At 39.7% G+C, this 19,779-nt stretch overlaps 1 pseudogene; it reads right to left on the reverse strand.

Moving 5' to 3' along the window:
* LOC125260502 overlaps positions 1 to 19,779 on the reverse strand; it is a 175,620-nt pseudogene that overhangs the window by 127,547 nt on the left and 28,294 nt on the right.

Consider the following 19,779-nt stretch of genomic DNA (forward strand, 5'->3'; position numbering starts at 1 on the left):
CACTTCCTGCTGCCAGTTGGTGGCGCTATAACTTTGACTCACAATAGTCACATACATGTGATCAGACTCCTATAACGAACACACTTGTGAAGTTTCATAAAGATCAATATATGTATGCAGACGTTATAACACATTTCCTGTTTCCTTTTTCTCGCCATAAATTCGTTGCCTCGCCACGGACAAACCGTTCGAGATATCAAAAATCCCCTGGCAATTTTTAATCATCAGTGTCTTGACTTCATGCTGACCGAGTTTGGTGGCGATCGGATTAATCGTCTAGGAGGAGTATATCAAATTCCAGAGCATGCGTTTTTCAAACAACCCTTAATAGCTGACTTCCTGTTGGCGTGACGTTTAACTTAGAGCACGAAAGTTGTTTGGCCCGATGAGGTCTATATGTGTACCGAGTTTCAGACTAATACGTGCAAGCGTGTTTAATATATGGACCAAATTTTCAGACCTTTTTCAAGGGGGCGCTGTTGAGCCCCCTGCCACGCCCGGTACCAGCTTCTGCCCGGCCCTGTTGGCCGCGGATTCCAATGTGTGTGCCAATTTTCAAGAGTTTTTGAGCATGTTAAGGCCCCCAAAAAGCCCCGGAAGACGGAAAAAAAATTAAAAAAAAATAATAAAAAAAAAAAAAATAATAATAATAATCCTTAGAAAAACAAGAGGGCCCTGCGCGAATTTTCGCTTGGGCCCTAATAATAATCCTTAGAAAAACAAGAGGGCCCTGCGCGAATTTTCGCTTGGGCCCTAATTAGCCTCCTTATAGTTAGGGCCCGAGCACCGATGGTGTGAGGACCCTATTGGAATTGCTCAGCCATTTATTCTTCTTCTCCAAAATGAATCACATTTTTGAGGGCCTAAACGTTCTCAAAAACTCATGAAAGAGAGTCGGATATAGAGTCCTGACCTGAAGACATCTGTATGACAATATTCAGTTACAGTCATAGCGCCACCTGGGGGCAACAGGAAATTACATGTTTTACACAGTGATTAACTCCTCATAGAGATTAAACCAGAAGCACATCATATTTGGCCAGTCTAATCTTAAGGCCTTTGAGATGTTAAATTGCAAAGATCTTGAGTTTTCGTTGAAGGGCGTGTCCGTGGCGGACTGACAAAGTCTGATGTTTCGCCATGTAAGGTGAATCACTTTTTTGAGGGCCGAAACATACTCGAAAACTCATGAAACTTTGCTGATGCGTCAGAAGTGGTGAAAATTTACGTCTGATATGGGTTTCAGAATTAAGTGTTGCAAAATGGCTCGATAGCGCCACCTCCAAAATTTCAACGAAGTGCCCCTGACACTACGTTTCAATTACAGGTATGAAATTTGGTACACACATCTAACAGCCCAATACCTACAAAAAAGTCTCTTGGAGTGAAATCTGAAAACCAACAGGAAGTCAGATATTTTGAAATTTCTTTGCAAAATTTGTGCAGTTTTTGCCATTTCCAGACGTTGTACTTTAACGAACTCCTCCTAGAGCTTTAATCAGATCAACATTATATTTGGTCAGTCTAATCTAAAGGCCTTTATGACGTTAAATTGCGAAGATCTAGAGTTTTTGCTGAAGGGTGTGGCCGTAGTGGCCTGCCAAATTTCGATGTTTTGCCATGAAACAGGAAGTTGTTGTAACTCAGGCATACGATGTTGGATCTGCCCCAAACTTCACAAGTTTTATTAGAGTCCTGGCCTGAAGATATCCATATGCCAATGTTCAGTTGCAGTCATAGCGCCACCTGCCAGCAACAAGAAATGACATGTTTTACACTGTGATTAACTCCTCAAAGATATTTAATAATAACAACATCATATATGGTCAGTCTAATCTTAAGGCCTTAGTGACATTTAATTGCAAAGATCTTGAGTTTTCGTTGAAGGGCGTGTCCGTGGCAGCCTGACAAAGTCTGATGTTTCGCCATGAATGATGAAGCTGTTGTAACTCAAGCATACAATGTCCGATCTGCTCCAAACGTCACATGTGTGATAATAGTCCTAGCCTAAAGACATCTATATGCCAATATTCAGTTAGTCATAGCGCCACCTGCTGGCAAAAGGAAATGGTATGTTTTACACTTTAGTTCACTCTCAGAAAAACATTTGAATATGCCATGATGTACCAAACATACTAGAAATATGTTAAATCATGAAACACTTGGCTAAGTGCTAATGTATGCGATTAAAGCCAAGAAACAGGAAGTTCTAGTAACTCAGGCATACAATGTCTGATCTGCTCCAAACGTCACATGTTTGATAATAGTCCTGGACTGAGGACATCTACATGGCAATATTCGGTTACGGTCAAAGCGCCACCTGTTGGCAGCAGGAAGTGTGGCACTTTGAAATGACATGGCTATATTTCTCCTGTATTTACTCGCTTGCATCCATTTCACCCACTATTCACTGTTTTCCTGATGCCAACGGGTGGCGGTTAGCCCAGGTGTGAGGGCCCTTTCATCGCTGCTTGCAGCTTTAATTAGCAATTGTATTTCTAACAAGTGCTGTTAAGTCTCAAGTCTCAAGTCTACCTTATTTATAGAGCCCTTTTCACTACAAAGTAGACCAAAGGACTGTACAGCAACAAAAAAAAAAAAAAAAAAAACAGTTAAAACAATATACATCATCCAAAAGTCAGCAGTTAAAAGCCATAGAAAACAGGTACGTTTTCACGCGAGATTTAAAAACATCAACTGAGGGTGCAGATCTGATGTCAGGTGGAAGGGTATTCCAGAGTCTTGGGCTGGCAACCGAAAATGCACGATCCCCTTTGGTTTTCAGACGTGTTTTCGGGACTGAGAGCAGTAAGCAATTAAATGATCTTTGAGATCTACCAGAGTTCATATGAATCAGGTCCGAAATATATTCTGGGGCCAACTCATGGACAGCTTTAAAAACGTACAGTAACATCTTGTACTGAATCCGATATTTAACCGGAAGCCAATGCAGCTTTTCCAAAACTGGAGTAATATGCTCCCTTTTCTTTGTATTAGTATGGAGTCTCGCAGCTGCATTCTGGACCAATTGCAATTTTGAAATAAGAGTTTGACTTACTCCCAAATAAAGTGCATTACAGTAATCCAAACGGGAGGAGATAAATGCATGTATCACTATCTCAAGGTCAGCAGCAGACAGAAAGGATTTCATTTTTGCAATAGTCCTCAACTGAAAGAAGCAACTTTCCACCACACTTTTAATCTGACGATCAAACGTTAAAGCAGAGTCAAAAATTACACCCAAATTTCTTATGTGGGGCTGCACATTTGTTGTCCATGAACCTAACACATCATTTATGTCACAGTCAAACTTATTTGACCCAAAAATGATTACTTCAGATTTATTCTCATTAAGCTGTAGGCAGTTTTGCTCTAGCCAGCTCTTCACCTCCTCAAGACATAGTAGTAAAGAAGACTGAGAAGTTGATCCTCCAGATCTAATAGGTAGGTAAATCTGAATATCATCAGCATAAAGATGATAAGACATTCTGTGTTTTTGAAAATAAGGCCTAAAGGCAACAAAAATAATGAAAACAGAATAGGGCCCAAAATGGAGCCCTGAGGTACTCCACAGTCAATAGGAACTGAAGAAGAGGAAAATTCCCCAACCCTCACTGAAAAGGATCGTCCCTTCAAATAAGAAGAAAACCATTTTAAAACAGTCCCTCTCAGACCCACAACATGCTCTAAACGTTTAATAAGGATGTCATGATCTATTAGATCAAAAGCTGCACTAAGGTCGAGCATAATTAAAGCTCCTCGACTACCCGAGTCTGCAATGAGTAACAAATCATTGGAAACTCGCAATAAAGCAGATTCAGTGCTGTGTCCTGCCCTAAAACCAGACTGAAAAGCATCTAACACATCATTATTAGCTAAAAAAGAGCTCAACTGAAATAAAACCACTTTCTCCAATATTTTTGAAATACAAGGCAATTTTGAAATTGGCCGGTAATTTGTATAATCCAAGGGGTCCAGAGTGGACTTCTTGAGAAGAGGCTGAATGACCGCTTGCTTAAGACATGATGGAAAAATACCTGTAGAAAGACTACAGTTCACAATAGATGTAATACTTGGTCCAATAAAGTCAGCTGTTGTACCAAGCAAACCTGAAGGCAAAACATCCCAACTGGTACCTGGGCGTTTCAGTTTAGCAATAATATGACTAATATCGGTAAATGCAACCAGATCAAATTCATCAAAAGTATTGACATTAATAGAGTCCTCTGCTACCTTTCTGCCCAAATCACGAAACCCGGACCTAATGTTTTTAGTTTTTTCAGAAAAAACACTTAAAAACTTTTCACAACACTCCATAGATGGCGGTATTGTGATGGCATTTGGATTAAAAAACCTATTAATAGTTTGAAACAAGATCTTTGGTGAATTTGAGTGCTGCGATATAATATTTGAAAAATAGTCTGCTTTAGCATCCTTTACAGCTTTCTGATACCCAAGAAGTGATTCTCGTAAAATCTGTCGTGAAACCAGAAGTTTATTTTTCTTCCAAGCCCGTTCTGCCTTCCTACACTGCTGTCTAAGATCACGAGTATGTTCATTAAACCAGGGCTGATGATTTACCTTACGTTGCTTATTCTTGTAAGGAGCAACAGAGTCCAAGACTTCAGAGCATATAGAATTAAAAACAGAAAGTAGTTCATCTGGATTAGTCATAAGAGGTGCAGACTCCAACCGTGATACATCAGAAATGGTACTAAAAATCTCACCAAACACCTGTGGTGTTAATGAAGTAATTGTACGGGAACAAACATAATAGGACTGACTCGCCCTCATTTCAGTTGGCACATTTACACAGAAAGTAACAGGCATATGATCCGAAATGCAAGCATCATTAACATCAACATCACAAATAGACAACCCTAAAGAAAAAACAAGGTCCAAGGTATGTCCTTTCTCATGCGTAGGACCAGAGACATGTTGAATAAAATTAAATGAGTCCATCAGGTCTGAAAACTCCTTGACTAAAGGCTTCCCAGGACAACAGATATGAATATTAAAATCCCCAGCAATTAAGATATAATCAGATAACAATAAAATAGAAGATATAAAATCAGAAAATTCCTGGATAAAGACCTGGCTATACTTTGGAGGTCGATAAATGACCACACCCAAAACAGGCTTAAAGAACTCCAGTTTTAACAACTGAACTTCAAAGCTCGAGTAATTCATGGTCGATAACCGGTGGCATTTAAACTGCTGTTTGCACACTGTAGCTAGACCCCCACCACGACCCACTGATCTTGGGGTATTAATCAAGTTATAGTCAGTTGGACAAAGTTCATCACATGGACTCCATTCATCCACATTTATCCAAGTCTCTGTGATAAATAAAAAAGTCCAAGACGTTATGTGAAATAAAATCATTTAAAATGAAGGTCTTGTTTGTAATCGAGCGTGCATTAACCAATGACATCTTTAAAGTCTGTGAGACCGTAGAAACAACAACTGAGGTTTGACCGGACTTTACCGTTTTAGGATAGAGTAAGTTGCTCAAGTCAGCACCTCTGGAACACGACGAAGAAGAATTTCCATCCAGATAAAAACGCAACGCCGACGGACATCCCTCCGGGTAGACTGGCAGCAAGCATGAATGGCGCCAACCCCACAGCTTCACAGCAAATTCCGCATTACCGTCTTCTCTTGCAAACTGCACCAAATCAGAATATTTCCGCAAAAATCGCTGCTTCACGTGCGCGCCTGCACGCCTCCCCCGTCTTCGCCGGCGCCTTTGCTTACAGCACGCACGTCCACCCCACTGTGTACGCGATGGCAGTACAGAATGCGTAAAGAAATTCTTATTTCCACTGCTGATCGACAAGTCCATAACAAACGAACGAATCTGAAGCAGGGTACTGCGATCATAAACCCACACTGACTGACCAGGACAAAACAAAAAATATAAAAGAACACAAAAAAGGAACAAACTAGTAAACAGAGAGGAGCGACGGCAAGCCACTACACTGGTCGGCGCCATCTTTTTTCACTCCTCCTTCATCAAGACTGTTAAGCTGATCATAGTTTGCTCACATAGTTTACATTCACGAGCTGAAACCACGTGTCATTGGAACGGTAAGCCCTCAACAGGCCTCCTTTCTAGTTCACATGTTGGCACAGTTCTATTTGCAGTGTTCTATTCTGCAAGCAGGCTGAACGCCACTTGTTGCTGAGATCGTAGGCCCCGCAGGGCTTCCTTTTTTAGCTGACTTGTTGGCAGGATGCCTGGGAATCCAAGAACCCATACCACCATCGATCCTATGCCACCATCGGCCATGCCCCACCTCTGTTGAGTAGGCTTTAAGCAGGCCTCTCGTGGAGTATGGCGGCGTAATGTGCATTCCTTCTCTCAGTATTATGCGTGAAAGGTTTTCCACTGAATGCATGGCCGGTTGGTTGGTATGGTCCTGGACTGGCTGATGCCATGTGTTTACTAGGGTAGGCCCTAATAAGGCCTCCTTTTAGTTTACATGTTAGCACAGTTTGTGTTTATATGGATAAACAGGCTGAACGCCGCTTGTTGCTGAGATTGTAGGCCCCATAAGGCCTCCTTTTTAGCTGACGTGCTGGCAGGATGCTTGTGAATCCATTACCACCATCGGCCACGCCCCACCTCTGTTGAGTACGCCTTAAGCAGGCCTCTTGTGGAGTATGTGGCATAATATGCATTTCTTTTTAGAAGCTAAATCCTTGAATGCATGACCTGATGGGTTGGTATGGTTATGGTAGCCACTTGCTGATGCCACGTGTTTACTAAGGTAGGCCTACCTCGGCCTCCGGTGTAACATGTGGAGTTCAGTTATGTACTCCTCACGCTGTGAGAGTAACAAGGTGCTTTTACCGAGTATTTTGAGTGGCTGGCCCCTCGGGTTGACCTTACTAAGGTTTGGTTTAACCTTAGTAAGGTATGGTTACGTATGTAACCATAGTTCCCTGAGAACCAGGGAACAAGACTCTGCGTTTCCTTGCCATGCTTCAGGCTGCCTGCCTGCAGAACAGTCCCTCAAGACGATAGATGCTGACTGTTTCTCCAGGCGCTCCTTTATACTTCCGGGTCACGCCATATTACGTCATAGGCTGTACAAGGGAGCTTGATTTCAAATGGTAAATTAAATTAAAACAGAACAAGGGACAATGCTTCTCTAAACTACTACATGATCTTAAAGTTTGAAGCGTCTGTCTGTGTTTGAAGCGTCTGTGGAAAGCACCACGTGCTGTCATGAATAAGGGATAAGAATATGATGTTCTTATTGGATAAGAACATGAAGTCTCTAAAATAATTATGACATCAACGTGTCATCGATGTACTATAGACCAATTTGGTGTTTGCAAACAGCGATGACGGTTTTTTGTGGGAGGAGCCTACCTGGTTGGAGAAAATTACACTGCGTTCCAAATTATTATGCAATTGAAATATCAGTAAGATTTCAGTACAATAAACATTCAGATTTTAGTTTTTCTAAGAAAATGTTTGTTTGTTTATTTATCCATGTCTTTTTAGATAACTGGTATCAATCTCAGACAAAATAATTTGCCAGATCTATGGAAACCCTACTTAGAGGTTGTTCCACATTATTAAGCAAGTCACAGTTCTCATGCAATATGGGGAGGAAGAAAGATTTTTCTGAAGATGAAAAGCATGAAATGGTGCAATGTTGTGCAAAAGGCATGAAAACAACTAATATTGTGTGAAACTGAATGGTTATTATAAAATTATCATAAGATTTGTGAGTGATTTAGAGCACAGCAGAACTTGGTCAGATAAAGGCTTATTGAGGAAAGTTCCTGTCAAAAAAATTAATTGTATTAAAAGGGCAGCTATAAAAAAAGCCAGTGTTGAGGAGCAAACAGGTATTTGAAGCTGCTGGTGCCTCTGGAGTCTCAAGAAGCTCTCCATTCAGGCTGACAGTTGTGCGTAAAGATGCATTTCAGCCACTCCAAACCAAACCTCACAAAGAGAAACATTTAGAAATACATGAAGACTAATTTTTAAATAGTTTTATTCACTGACTAATGCCGTACTACAATGGATGGTCTAAATGGATGGATTTCTGGATGGTTGGTGAATGGCCACCACGTTCCAACAAGACTGCGACGTCAGCAAGGAGCTGGCGGGTGATGATTTGGGCTGGAATATTGGGAAGTGAGATGGAGGGTATTAAAATGACTTTTGCAAGATATGTGGAGCTCATAACTGGCCATTTTCAGCTATGGTACAAAAAGGAGGATAGAGCATAGTACAATGCACTATTGTACAATGCACTATGCACTATCCCATGCTGCAAAAAAACACCACAGCAATAAAACTGTTTGAAAATATATTTCTAAACCCACTGTTAATGTTTCTCTTTGTGAGGTTTGGTTAATGGTGTCTAAAATGCATCTTTACGCACAACTGCCAGCCTGCATGGAGAGCTTCTTGAGACTCCAGAGACACCAGCAGCTTCAAATACCTGTTTGCTGCTCAACACTGGCTTTTTTATAGCTGCCCTTTTAATACAATTAATTTTTTTGACAGGAACTTTCATTAATAAGCCTTTATCTGACTGAGTTCTGCTGTGCTCTAAATCACTCACAAATCTTATGATAATTTGATAATCTCCATTCAGTTTCACACAATATTAGTTGTTTTCATGCCTTTTGCACAACATTGCACCATTTCATGCTTTTCATCTTCAGAAAGATCTTTCTTCCTCCCCATATTGCATGAGAACTGTGACTTGCTTAATAATGTGGAACAACCTCTAAGTAGGGTTTCCATAGATCTGGCAAATTATTTTGTCTGAGATTGATACCAGTTATCTAAAAAGACATGGATAAATAAACAAACAAACATTTTCTTAGAAAAACTAAAATCTGAATGTTTATTGTACTGAAATCTTACTGATATGTCAATTGCATAATAATTTGGAACGCAGTGTACAGTTGAGCAGTAGCAGTCTATGGAAGCCACAAAATAAAAGAATAAAAAAAAGTTAATTTCGAGTTTATATCTCACAATTCTGACTTTTATTTCTCACAAATCTGAGTTTATATCTCACATTTCTTACAAAGAAAAACAGAATTGTGAGATATACTCGTTATTCTGTCTTTTTCTGAATTGCAATTTATCCCGCAATTCTGACTTTTTCCCCCTCAGAATTGTGAAATAATCTCACAATTGCGAGTTAGAAAGTCTGAACTGGGAGTAATAAACACGCAAATGCAAGAAAAAAAGCCAGAATTGTGAAATAAAAATGTTGTAGACTATGTTTAAAAGTTATCTATGTAAAATGTTATAGGTTTAAATATTATTTCATGCTGTAACTGCTATGTATGTATGTCCTCTGAACTGCATATGTGAATATTGATGTAAACAGTAAGTCTACATAAATTCCTGATTTAATAGTAGACTAATCCTTGCAGGTGTCATCAGTCCAGTCTGTGAAACGTCTCCGTTTAGCTTCAAAGGACGTTTTCAACGATGGTTTTCTTTAAAAATGAAGACTATATTTTTTGCATTCCGATTCCAACATCCAGAGGCACAACAAAACATTTTTCTCTTATTCTGTGGATTTTGCACATTTTCCTCCAATTGCTACCGCTATTTTTCTGCAACCACTATGCGCGCGCAGCTGCAAGTGACGTAATTGTGACGTCTGCTCCAAAGGGGTCTATAGTGTTTCAATGTCATAATCTGTGACACTGACACGAAGATTTTAAAACTAGAAAAAAATTACATTATCCAGTTTTCGCCTACAGTTAAAATAAATGGACTGTGTTAATCCTGACTGTGATGAGATTGAGAGTGTTTAAAGAGTGTTAAATGTTGATCGTGATTAAAAGTGTTTTTCAGTACTGCAGTAACACCTTAAAGGTGCTAAATAGGATCTTTTCGTCGACTGAGAAACCAAAGACTGTTAGTGAGTGTTTGAAATGAGCGCATGCCTAAGAACAGCCCCTCTCCTTCACAGCCGCGATCGTCTCTCCCAAGGAACGTCATGGCAGTGATTGACAAGCCAGAGGGCCAATCCGCGCACGTCTCTCACAAGGAACGTCATGGCAGTGATTGACAAGCCAGAGGGCCAATCGTTTACGCGATCATCGCGTAAACGATTGGCTGATGTTTTTAAGGCCCTACCTCGTGCACAGATGATGTATATTAATATTATTACTTTCAGTGCACCTAATAAATAGTCTTTTATCAGTTAGTAAAGACAGTTTCAAGTAATATTGCAAAAATGTATAAAACAAAACATCCTCTTTAGCACCTTTAATGAGGAGCAGCTCATGTGTTCAGTCATTAACAGATCAATCACATGAACTCACAGCAGCAGGAGAAAAAGAGCAAACGCTTCAAACAGAAACATTCATTCTCTTACATCATATGAACAGACGTGATATAAAATTGATGAATGGTAATTTGATCATGTTGTTTCAATAGATTTGCTTATAATGAATGTAATAGGGGTTTTTATGTTAATTTATGAATGATTGAAATTGCATAAAAGATGAATTTGATCAATATAAATGTGAATTAAATGAGATTCCTCTTCAGTTATCAGAAATTAATATTCTTCATTTTGCTTATCTTTCTGCACCTCTTTTTCCATAATCATGTTTATTGTTGGTTTTTATTTGTTTGTGTACTATTTTTGTTCCATTAGTTTAGTTGTGTGTAAATCAGTCTTCAACAAAGGTGTCGTGTGATGCAGTGGTGAGGCCAGAAATTTTAAAGTGAGCGAACTATTCTGAAGAGGCTTCATTGCTTTGCGTGCTTGACGCTATGAATCATTAACAACTAGGGGTGTGACGAGACCAGTATCTCACGAGACGAGACGAGACTCGAGATTGAGTTCACGAGACGAGACAAGATGGCGAAATACATGACTAGAAAAATATTCTGGTGTATTTGAAATGTTTTAACTAATCATTTTGTAATGAATGTCATTTCAGTTCTACTTTCTGAGACTGAATTATCATATGCAGTAAAAGACAACAATACTCAAGTAATGTAAAAGGTTTTGCCACTAACTCAACTGACTGACTTCTCTTCTGTATGATTTCAGTCTCTTCAGACCTTACTGTACATGAATTATGAGCTTCTACAGCTTTTGACCTCCTAACTGAACTCCTCTCCACAATCTGATCACAGAAATAAAAACAGTATAAATAAAAATGGTGACACTTTACAATAAGGTCTCATTTATTAACATTAATGTATTAACCAACATCAACTAACAACGAGCAATATATTTGCTACAGTATTTATTAATCTTTGTTAGTTGATAAAAATAGTCATTCATTGTTAGTTCATGATAGTTCACAGTGCATTAACTAATGTTAACAAATGAAACCTTATTGTTTGTACTAGTAAATAATAAGAAGAGAAAACTGTTATTCATTTTTATGGTAACACTTTACAATAAGTGCATCCATAATCGCACTCTCTCAATATTCAAAGATCAAATAAGACCAAATTTTTCTTTGATACAGAGCTGAGAGATGGTTACAACTACACTGCCCAGCCTAAAATAGCTTTCATATTGAGAGATATCTGTATTCATCAGTGAGCCGCTTTCAAAATGCGGGGTATTGAAATCACGTTTGAATGCGCGCGCGCGCGTTTACTTTCACTTTCAACGGTCGCGCGTACTCTGTAAATATGGAGCGGCGGCGACCGTTATCCAACTGAATTAAATGTTTTTTTTATTTAAATACAAAGCAAAACGACAGTGGAGGCATAATGTAAACGTAGCGGTGGCATATTCTTTCCTAATCATCCTAACACTCTGTCATGGCAACATCACGAGACTACTTTTCGCCTCGACGAGAAATCTCGTCACAGTTTAGTCTCGCGAGATCTCGTGCCACGAGATCTCGTCACACCCCTATTAACAACTAAAGTTTTTCAGTAGTTTAACTAAGCCTATGGCAAACAGCGCCATCTAGCGGGGAGGAAGGATTATGCTGACATGATACGGACCTGAAAATAGGGCCGACCTCAATGCCTACTCTTAAAATTACATCATTTTACAATACATAAAAATAAATGACAATTAATATTAGTAAATGTGATTTACAAAATCCATTCATAAATAAATAACCAATGAAAAAAATATGAAGAATAAACAAAGATACACTAGATTGCCAGAATAGTATTGGGACACTCCTCCAAATCATTGAATTCAGGTGTTCCAATCACATCCATGGCCACAGGTGTATAAAATCAAGCACTAGGCATGCAGACTGCTTCTTCAAACATTTGTGAAAGAATGGGACGCTCTCAGGAGCTCGGTGAATTCAAGCGTGGTACCATGATAGGTTGCCACCTGTGCAATAAGTTCATTAGTGAAATTTCCTCACTACGAAATATTCCACGGTCAACTGTTAGTGGTATCATAACAAAGTGGAAGCAATTGGGAACAATAGCAACTCAGCCACGAAGTGGACGACCACGTAAAATCAGCGCATGCTGAGGCGCACAGTGCGCAGAAGTCACTAACTTTCTGCAGAGTCAAAAGCTACAGACCTCCAAACTTCATGTGGGTGTAACATCTGGATAAGATCCGTCTTAGTCAACCAACTTTGGAATTTTCAGAATGCTTTTAGCCTCCTGAACGGTGCATGTAAATCACGAATCGGCTTCGGCCGGTCTAAGAAAGACTGGGATTTTAGCATTTCTGTGGCCCTGTCAGAAACTAACCACAGAACCCCAGTCCCCAGCTCTGGGGACTTCAAAAGAATCACCCATGTGGGTTAAGGACCATGTGACCATGGGCCAGACCAGCCCAGCCAAATTCCAATACACACCACACACACACAGACACACACAAAAAACCCGCATGAAGAATATATGTACAAAATATGACTGTGCCAAAGTGTACCCGCCACTGTACTCCGAGCTGCATCTATGTATCCCTAGTGTATAAGCTTAGCTATGACCATAGTGTGTTAGTGTCATCCTAAATGATGAGATTCGAGTATACTGTATCTTCCCTGTTTGTATAACTGTATCTGTTTTTTGCCACCTGACAAGTTTGGTTTCTTTTTAAAGCTCTCTTTATGCCTTATTCAACAATGTATGTCACATTACTGTAAAACGCATCGTTCTGTTTTTAATGGGACTTTTGAGAAAATACACTCCAATCTGACACTTCATAATTCATGCAAATGAGGTCATGAATAGAGACAACGAAAAGTTTTGCCTGCCAGGATTGCACCCTAATCTATTGGCTGTTTTACCCAAGGAGGCGTGTTGGCTTGTTTTTCCATAAAAGACAACAACACGCAATTTTTCCTTTGTCTCTCGATTGTCTCTGAATTGTCCATCACCCTCTCACGCACGTCTCTCCCGGACGTCTCGGTGACCGCGCTTCCATCTCGTGCCATTCTCGTCAGGACGACCACCTTCTTCGCACAAGTTTTTCTTTTGTCAAGCCTTTGCCATCCTCCATCACCTAGGAGACGGACTCTCTTCTTTATTTTTCCGGTTATTTTACTCTTCAGCTAAAACCTTGTTTGAAAAACCCGCCGGAGAATGATCTCTGGAAAGGACCAATCGCTCCAAGCCAAGCGCGCTGAAACTCTACGAACTACACCACACTGACAGAACTCATGCAAGTAACCTGTTAAAATTCATCTAAACTGATTTCCTTGCTGGCTCTCAAAGGTTTAACTGTTTGTAATTTGCCACTGTTTTGATCACCTCTGTTTTCTTGTGTAGCATATGCACACGTATCAGGATAATCAATAAACTTTGGAATGTTCAGAACGCTTTTAGCATGCTGGACTGGGTTGTAAAATCTCAGCTCGGCTCCGACCGGTCTGCAAAAGATGAGCCCACTTGACACCTTTGTTACCCTCCGAAGTAGAACAGAAGGCCCAATTTCCTTGCTCTAAGGACATCAAAGGGGCCCCTCATGTGGACTACGGGCCAGATCCACATTCCAACACCCAACACACACACACAGACACATACAAAAATCCACAAACATACATTATTGACTGTATATGTAAAATGTAACTATGCCAAGTCACATCCATGTATGTATCCATCATGTATTTCAAGCGTATGCATGTTTCCTAGTGTTAAATGAGTGTATTTGTGCTAGTGTGCATTTTAATGAGGGAATTTTGTCTGTAAACCATAACTTCTTTTATATGCCTTTCTGATCTATCGAGTTTGATCTCTCCATAAAGCTCCGGACTCGAGCTATTCACTGAGATATGTCACATAGCTGACAAATGCATTTTTCTATGTGTTTAATGATATTGTGAAGAAAGTACTCCATCTCGAAATCCGATCTGATAGTCATAAAGTATGCAAATTTAGCTAGGAGACCTAACAAAGAAAGAGCTTGCCCGCCAACTTTGCATCAATGTCATTGGCCATTCCACCTCAAGGAGGTGTGTCAGCCTATCTATCATAAAAAGGAACACCAGGATTCTCCTGTGTGTTCTCCCGACGGCCCTGAATCACTCACGCACGTCTCTCCCGGACGTCACGGTGACGCACTTCCATCGCGCGCATCACGGGACCACCACCTCTCCGGCGAAAACTAACTTTCACGTCCTCAGTTTAAACCCTCCCGCGGAAACGGAAGAAGCCAATGAACTGCAGCAGCACTGACCTGAAACCCCGCAAGCAAACTGATGCAAGTACCATTTCTGAATCTTAGATAATGAAACTGATTTCTATGCTGGCTTTCCAGGACTGCTAGGTTTCGCTATTTACCTTCTCTCTTTCCTTCCTTTCCTGTCTCTACGTTCCCTTTTTGTATATATTTGTATATTTTTCTGTATTCTGTATTTAGACGTACAACCTCTGTAGTCGTAGTTTGCATATAATATTAAACACATAATTCATGCTCGATTGTTCTTTTTGCTCATTTCAACAAAAGCCAGGTCACTTTAACGTTTCGATCCTATATCCTTGCTTTATGTTTGGATGCTAGAATAGGAAGTCTTTCTCGTGGCCAGAGAACAGACCTTCCTTTTTATAACATTCTGAGGAGCTATAGTTTGCCGGACAAACGAACAGTTTCTCTAAATAATTATTAAACCAGAACTAATCATATATATATAATTGATTACCATTCGTTGTAATTAATTCACCATATATGGTTAATTCCCCCTTAGGTCGGTATGTGCATAATAATTCATAAAGCTTTATGAATTATTATATTCATATTCCACCCATAAATTGATTAATAACTGTACAAATCGTTACACTTGACTTTACTTTTGTTTTCTATATACATGTGTAGTACTTGTGTCTATTTAGCCATATAACCTTTGTATTATCAATTTCATATATTAAATACATTATATTCATGCTTAATTGTTCTGCTGCTCATTCAGAAAACCCAAGTCACTTCTACGTTTCGATCCGGCAACATCGCTTTACGCTTTGATGCTATAATAGAAAGTTATTCTCGTGGCCAGAGAATAACATTCTTTTATAATAGTCTGTGGGAAAACCAACAGTTTGCTGGACAAACTAGGATAGTTTCTCTAAACAACTATTAAACTAGAACTAATCATATATGTAATTGATTATAATTGGTTGTAATTAATTCACAACATGTGCGCATAATCCCCTCTTGGGTCGATATATGTATCATAATTAATCATAAGGCTTTATGATTTATTATATTCATATATTTCACCCATGAATTGATTAAATACTTGTAATAATCGCTAAAGATCGTTACATGGGCTTCAGATTAGCTCAAGAACAGTGCGTAGAGAGCTTCATGGAATGGGTTTCCATGGCCGAGCAGCTGCATCCAAGCCTTACATCACCAAGTGCAATGCAAAGCGTCGGATGCAGTGGTGTAAAGCACGCCACCACTGGACTCTAGAGCAGTGGAGACGTGTTCTCTGGAGTGACCAATCACGCTTCTCTGTATGGAAATCTGATGGACGAGTCTGGGTTTGGCAGTTGCCAGGAGAACGGTACTTGCCTGACTGCATTGTGCCAACTGTAAAGTTTGGTGGAGGCATTGGGCTTGAACCCTTAGTTCCAGTGAAAGGAACTCTTAATGCTTCAGCATACCAAGACATTTTGGACAATTTCATGCTCCCAACTTTGTGGGATCAGTTTGGGGATGTTCCTGTTCCAACATGACTGCACACCAGCGAGTTTGACTGGCCTGCACAGAGTTCTGACCTCAACCCGATAGAACACCTTTGAGATGAATTAGAGCAGAGACTGTGAGCCAGGCCTTCTCGCCAACATCACTGCCTGACCTCACAAATGTGCTTCTAGAAGAATGGTCAAAAATTCCCATAAACACACTCCTAAACCTTGTGGAAAACCTTCCCAGAAGAGTTGAGGCTGTTATATCTGCAAAGGGTGGGCCAACTCCATAAAAACCCAATGGATTAAGAATTGGATGTCTTTAAAGTTCATGTGCACATAAAGGCAGGCATCCCAAAACTTTTGGCAATATAGTGTAAATAATCATAGGCGGAGCGTCAAAGCGTTTTGCAGCGTTGAGCAATGTAGCCAATCACAGACATGTCTGTCGATTTCTTAAACACAATGGCCAATCAGAGGTGTTTAAGTTAGAATCCACTTACCACTCACAGTCAGAGTTTTTGTCCAGTGCTGAGTTCTGCACGCTCGTAAATCCTCTTATTATAACAAAGTGTAGACATTATGTAAATAAGAGATTTATTGAGCAGTGTGGACAGCTTCATGGATTATAATGGAACTTCATGAGATTGTATCATCGTGATGAACTAAGATGAGTGACAGCTTTTTAGTGATTATAAAGGCAGGAACACACCAAGCTGATGCCGATGAACAAGTGGCGACGAAAGCAGACTGCGGGGTTGGCTCACGTCGGCAGCGTCTGTGTCCAAAGTTGCCCTGACACACCAAACCAATGCTCGACAGCCGACGGCCAAGTACCAAGTCCGTTCTGCGGCTGCATAAAATGAAATGCCTTTCTGAACCAGCAGGTGGCAGTAGCCAAACAGCCAATCAGAATGATCAGATGGCCCGACGAGCTCCGACGCCGATTCAACATGTCGAATCGGCCGAAAAAAAGCCAACGAGGACCAACTTCAGCCGACAGTGCGGAACACACTGAGAAAACTTAATCGGCCGACAAATAAAAACTGCCCGACGGCCGACCGTCGGCTTGGTGTGTTCCTGCCTTAAAGAGAACACTCTAGACTATATATAATCCATTCAAAATTTGAAAAAATCTTTTGTTTTTCATGCTTAACTGGGAGTGACATCCGCTAAATTCATGTATTTGAGCAATACTTATTGTCATTTATGTGTGATTTTTCGCCTTATTATTATTTGGTGTCACATTTGATTGGGTGGAGCAGCCGTCAATCTGAGTGGGTCAGTGCCACCTTGACCTTATGTAGCCTCACCACTGATGTGATGTGATGTGATGAGAGTGAAGATGAATGAAATCAGCTTTAGATTCAGATATCAAACACATTAACTGTGATTCATCTAAAATCATTATATGTTAATTACAATTCCAAACACTTTGATTTGGTCTTGTCAATCTGATAAAAATGTATAATAAAAAATGTGTGTATTGCTTAAGCCATTGCTGCAAATACAAAATGCATTGATTCAAGTAAAAAAGGTGATAGACAAGTAACCTAGCAATTGACCCAAGTAGAAACCACATGTGCGTCAATGAAGAGAAAAGTGCGTCAAAAGAGAATATAAGAACAGGGGCCTCTATAGCTCTAGTTGTTGTAGTAGGAGAAGTAGTAGTTGTGTAATTTTGCTGAAGGAAGAAAGAGCATACTAGCAAGCAGCAAGAGGAAGCCTTCGCCAGACCACAACCCTCAGAAGATCAAAGAAGACATCTGATTTTCTTAGAGAAAACATATACTGAATAGAGAAGAGGGTAAGCTTTAAAATGTAATTATTTTTCTGGCCCATGGAACTTCTAGCTTAGCTGGCATAGAGTGGTGTATTTAGCTTTTGCCTTTGCAAGAAATAATAAAATGAGAATGGGGACTGCCCTCAAACTCTGATAGTATTGTCTCAGTCTGTTTATTGTTGTAGAGTGAGAATCCATTTGGGGTATCAGTAGTTGACTGTCTGAAAAAGATAGATTTTTATAAAGATATCCCGACGGACTTTACAAAGTCAGTCAAGGTTGCCAACCAGTCGCAACAGAGTGGTCCGTAGGAGTGCATTAGCAGGCATAGCTGTCCTCTGAGGGCGAAGAGCCAGCTTTGGTGCACTGAACGGAAGGCAAACCCACCCCACCCAGGTAGGCTTGGTTGATATCTGAACCGTAGGCCTAGGAGGTACGGTAGTGATCAGAAGTAGACCCTGAGATAATATAATCTAAGAAGAAAATATTATACGCCTACCTGACTCCTCCTGAATCTATAAAGGTAAACCTTTTAGAGGAGTTGAGTAATATGAATAGAGGAAGTGGCTCGTGACCAAGATAGTGTTACGTGGTCGCGGCAGAAACCACCCAGGGGGGTGACGCGGCACAGTCTTACTAATGTATATACATTTATATCAAATCAATATAAATAAAGTCTAAATATAAATGTTTATCATACATGCATTATAAATGCATATATTTGAAAATAAATTTCTCACAAAAATGTCATAAAAACGGTTACGTAGATCACAAATCAGGTCAGAGAGGTGGAGGGTTTAAAAGCTGAAGTGTGACAATCATATTTTTTACTAAATCATCAATTTATATTGTTTAATAAATGTGATAATGTTTTAACAGTGATGATTGTTCTCAGTGTTACTTACCGAGCTGATCTAGTTGCTGTAACCACAGGCAGGAGCTTCTGAAGAACTTCATCTCCTGTGTTTACTGCGTCACTATTTGAATAAAAATTAAGTTCATTATTAATGCCAATAGTAATATCATTAGTAAATAATACATTATATATCTTACAAAATATCATCAAATATTTTTTTTTAATTAAACTACTTTATAAAGGAAATGTGAAAATGTTTTTTAGTATCTAACTGTAGAAGCTACTAAACATATTCAGCAACACAGATTTGTTTTTTCTTTTTCTTGTCAATGTTGCTGTGGCAGGTCTATTAGTCTGCAGTCAATCATCCTCCAGTTCCAGCAGTCTCATGCATATTGATATTGGGAGCTTCTCAAACAGAAGGCTGCATCCTAGTGAGACTGTGTCTTTCCTAGTCCAGTCCTTCTGAGGCTTGTAGATTCCCAGTGACTTACATTATTGTCAGTTTAGTGCTCAGTGAATAATTTACACCAAAACAAAAGATAGCATGTATGCCTTCATCTCTGAAAACATTATTTTTGACTTACATTTTCATAATATACTCAAATAAGCTCAGAGCCGATTCGTTTTCCATCAGTTCTTTTTTGTGAATTGGAATGTGTGCAAAGGATTGTGGGTGATTGAATGACACACAGGATACACAATGACAAAATGAGCTGAATTAAGGACATGGAACGAAGGCTGCCTTCAAAGGATCCTTCAAACTGAGATGGTCTTCAGAAGCGCTTGATGATGTGTCAGTCCAGATATACAGCCTTAATAGGACACAGCCTCCATTTGAGAAGCACTCATGAATTATGTGCAATATCCCAGAAATCAATCTGTGCCCCCGTGATTTAAACACATCTGATCTCTTTGTTTCTCTTTGTTCAAAATGTTTTAGATTGTTATGATTGAACTCAGTGTTACTTACTTCAATTTAGCTCCAATTAAACTCCTCAGGTTAAACTGACGTTTTGTCTGCTCTGAGCTCAACAACACAAAAACTAAAGCTGACCACTG

Source organism: Megalobrama amblycephala, linkage group LG24 (genome assembly GCF_018812025.1).
Source record: "Megalobrama amblycephala isolate DHTTF-2021 linkage group LG24, ASM1881202v1, whole genome shotgun sequence".
In the NCBI taxonomy this organism is placed as follows: Eukaryota; Metazoa; Chordata; class Actinopteri; order Cypriniformes; family Xenocyprididae; genus Megalobrama; species Megalobrama amblycephala.